The following is a 4,587-nucleotide window of genomic DNA, read 5'->3' as shown; positions in this document are numbered from 1 at the left end:
ACCCTACAATCTCCCCCTCAAAGTATGGAATGGATGACAATGCTTCAAATTCCAAAACAAGCATCTAGCAAATGAGAAATGATCTTTGCAACGAGGAATATTTGAAGCAATCCACGAATCTTGATTCTTCAATAGTCTTAAAAAACAGGCTCTAGGATATATAAACCAAGCACTGAAGTAATGTCTTTAAACTTCATTTTCGAATGTAATCCCAAAGATCTTCAATAAATCCAAACCCGCCATAAAAACCCATTTTAGAACAAAGAAACCAAATCACTTCTTGTCTTTGAAGAGCTCCCCCTCTAAGTCACAATGATCTTCAAACAAGCTAATGATATAAGCCACCAAAAATTATCATATAAAAACCCAAATTTTAAGATTCGTAACGCCACTTGATCGGGAAAATACTAGAAGTCAGAGATATAACAAGTCCTTAGAAGAGCTCGATGAAGAACTGTTACTATAAAGGATACTTCTATGCAAAAGCTTTAGAAGAGCTCGATGAAGAACTTCTACTTTAAAAGCTACCTTCATAATTCTACCACAAGCTTTATCAAAAATCTTCAAATTTGAAAAGTCACAAATCCAATTTCGAATGGCCATACCAAATTCTCCCCCGATTTATAATAAAAAAACGTGATTATAAAGTCTTCAAATGGTCATGAGAATGATCTTGAATGGATAAAAAATTATTGTGTTCCCCCACGACAAAATGATATATACAATGAAGTATAAAATCCGAGAAAGTCGAAAAAGTTGCACTTTATTGCGAAAAAAGACTTTCCGAACCGCCAAGACTTGATGGAATCTTTAATTTTCTGTTCACGAAAAAATTATGTACGATAAAAAATCCAAAACTGTTCACCAACCCACAAATTTGCAAAGTTTTCTGAATATTGGGCAAAAACTATCACTTGCTGAAAGACAGGGGTTGGAATGGTAATTCTCCATCTTTTTCTCTTTAATTTGAACCAATTTCTAAAACAGTACCAAATCAGCCATGTTGCTTAAATTATAGGGACCAAATTTGTAACTATGAATTGTCTTCCCCATTTTAACGTCATATTAAACGAACCATTGGAACGGTGAAGAATGTTCATAACTGAAAGCCAAATATCGATTCCAATCAACCCCGTGTAGAATTTCGTTCCGAGCACACCGATACCAAAGTGAATCCAAGTTCGTTCCAAGCATCACGATGCGAATCCGATTCCATAACCTTCGTTTCAAATCAATAAATCACAGACCAAAGCGAATCCATATCCATACCGAATCCAATTACAAGTTCGCTTTCTGTTCTCCCCTCTTTCGTTCCAAGTGCTAACAAACGAATCCAAGTTCGTTCCAGATTCGTTGTTGAGCAATAACGAGTGCGAGCCGAACATTCCAGGTAAGAGAGGTTCATAGCAATTTTGACTTTTCTGAATGTGCCTTTGACTTTTAATTGCGAATACGCACACAACCATTTCGATTCCGAGACCTGATTTTTAATTCTGAATTCTGTTCTTGTTTGCAATGCCAAATAATTCTGATCAATTCATTTTATTCCAATCACGGGTCCAATTCCAACTAAAGATTTAAGTACCGATTACGAGACCCATTTGAGGATTGTGAACAGATCTTCAAAGCAATTTGTTCCTGAACTCAAAATTTTGACTTTTTCGTTTGACCCATTTTATTACGAACCAAAAGAACGTGAAGCACCACAATTTGATTTTGACGTTTTGCATAGACTACCAAAACGAGATCCAATTCAGTTCATCCCATCTTCATTATCCATTGACAATCAAAATTCCAGAAATCAATAATCACAGATCTCCAAATCGACAATCGTTGACTTTCACAGTATCTCCAAAACGATTCAATCAAGTATAACACGGATCATCACATCAATATGCAATGAATTGAAATAATAAATCGGTTCCGAACAAACAAAAAAAATCAAGAATAGTTGAATATGAAATCAAATCGATCATATGAATTTGAATTAGAAAGTCGATTGATAAGATAAAAAAAATAAAACGTGATTTCGATTTGAATCTAAGAACAAGATTCCAACTGGAACTGATATTCTCGATGGAAACGGGATCTTGAAATCGACTGAGCTTAATAGATTTGAAAGAAAATACAATCCGGATATGATAGCCAATTTCAAGAAATTAAAGAAAATCGAGCACTGGATCAAAAAGAAAGAGATAAATCAATTGGGAATAATGATTTGGGCACAAATAAATGATATGACCAGTGACAATATTAGATTGTAATATGGTCCAAATTGGATCAAATAAACGATATGAACAATAACTCGTGATTTGGGCAAAAACGTATAGATCTATGAATAATAATTGAATCAAAAGACTGAGTATAAAACAACTCAGATTCGTAGAAAAATATGAACTACATGAGAATCGGATTGGAATTACCATGATGAACAGTAACAGAATACATAAGTCTCCATGAACAGTAAATCGAACAAAAATCTTGATTACATACCGCCAAAACACCAATAATCTTCAATAACATGTGCAAAAAATCATCAAACCAAGAACCGATACTTCAAAAATCAATAGATCCTCAAAGACCCTCTCTGATACCACTTGTTGGGAATAAAACCGTAATTGTGATTTGATGAACAAGATGCAGAAAATAAGAACAAACACAAATAAAGAAGATATGTCAAATGATCACTCGATTTATTGAATTATGAGGAACAAATTACACTTTAAGGAATAAGAATCTAACTCTACAAGAAACCTCACAATGTGGCGGCTACATTTTGTCTCACTCTTAACCCTAATAATGAATAATACTTGACTATTCATATGGAAACGACAAGTCTTGGGCTTTTAACCTACACTTCATCAAGGGGCCCATTGACATCATCCATGTAGTACTTTGAAACCCTACAAACAAAGAGGAAGTCACACTTAACAAACTTCAAAGACTTTTGAAGACTGTAGAAAGTGGTCTCAAAGGTAAATCAGTTGTTACTACTCCTACCACCGCCCTTGTTCTGGCAATTGGATAAGGGAAAGGGAAGAAGAGGAAGGCTCCCTCAAAGAGCCGCAATGGAAAGTCTCGTGATGGATCCTCTTCTAGTGGGACCAAGGCTAGTTCTGCTGCTCCCTCTTCCACTCCTAAGGAAGCAGAGTGTTTCTACTATCAGGAGAAATGGCACTGGAAGTGAAGCTTCCCCAAATACTTGTCGGATGTTAAAGATGGGAAGGTTAAACCTACCTATGCAGGTATTTATACTATTCTATCTAAAAACTCATCACATCATAACTCTTGGGTTCTTAACACAGGTTGTGGATTTCACATTTGTTCTAATGTGCATGGCCTAAAAAGAAGTAAAGATGTGGAGCATGGGAAAATAAACTTGATCATAGGGAATAGGAAGGTTTCACTTGTCACCAAGATTGGAGTTTACTCTTTATTGCTTAGTAGTGGGTTAGAAATAGATTTGAATAATTGTTGCTATTCGTCTGATATGGCGATAAATATTATTTCTTTTCATGGTTTGTATAAACAAGGTTTCACATTTTGGTTTGATAATGAAATTGGTGTTATTGATGCTTTTTATAATGGTGTTCTTTATTTTTAAACATTACTTTGTAATGGTGTATATGAAACTGTGATGGTTTTAGACAACTTAGGAAATAATTTGTTGCATATTGATTCTTCCAATGAATTGGATAAGGCTTGATTGTGACATTGTCGTCTTGGACATGTCAGCAAGAAGTGCATTGGACAACTCCAAAAGGCTGGAGTGTTGGAGTCATTCGACTTAAGGCCGAATGACACTTGCGAATCATGCTTGCTTGGAAAGATGACCAAGTCACCCTTCACTGGTACTTATGAAAGGGGTGAAGATTTGTTGGATCTCATACACACCGATGTGTGTGGGCCCTTCAGAATCGCCACAAGGGATGCTAACCGCTTCTATGTGACTTTTACTGATGATTACAGTAGGTATGGCTATATCTTCTTAATCAAGCATAAGTTAGAAACTGTTGGATTAGTGTCTAAGTCCATAACTATTTTGGTATGTACTTGACCCGATGGTGCATGGTCCTTTTGGGTTGCCTTCACCAAAGCAACTTGATTGGAGAAATAAATAGAGAGAGAGGTTATTATGATTTATTAATATGTTATAAGAATAATATATTAAAGGAGAAATCATATTTGTTTAATTAATATTGGTCAATAATTAATTAAGAATTAATTTTGTGATCAAGTGTAATTAATTAAACTAGAGGGGCTGAATTGTAATTATGTGATAGTTACAAAATAAGGTAAGGATTATCTTATATATATGGTGAACGAATTTGAGGTGTAAATCTCTTAGAATTCGACTAGGATAAGGATTTCTAGGACTTATCTTATGGTTGCTTGGTGGACAAGCAACTAGATAAGGATAAGGACTAAAACCCTAATCTTTACACCTATATAAACCCCCTAAGGCATAGGAATTCGAAAAACCCTTCCCAAGAAGTCCTAGGGACGAATTCTAACACCTCTCCTCTCTCCTTATACATTCTCCATTTGCTCTTGGTGTTTGTAAACCATTAGAGGAGTGACACTTGT

General features: G+C 35.3%; 1 long non-coding RNA gene across 1 annotated transcript; it reads left to right on the top strand.

The window, feature by feature from the left end:
- The first annotated feature begins 1,095 nt into the window (after positions 1–1,095).
- On the top strand, positions 1,096–3,585 carry LOC145094856 (uncharacterized). The gene is made up of 2 exons (XR_013703608.1): positions 1,096–3,245; positions 3,306–3,585. It is a non-coding gene; the product is annotated as an uncharacterized LOC145094856 (long non-coding RNA).
- Positions 3,586–4,587: the final 1,002 nt, after the last annotated feature.

This window comes from Lactuca serriola, chromosome 3 (assembly GCF_051521515.1).
Source record: "Lactuca serriola cultivar US96UC23 chromosome 3, Lser_US96UC23_V15, whole genome shotgun sequence".
Lineage (NCBI taxonomy): Eukaryota > Viridiplantae > Streptophyta > Magnoliopsida > Asterales > Asteraceae > Lactuca > Lactuca serriola.
This window is presented reverse-complemented; position numbering and strand designations above follow the sequence as displayed.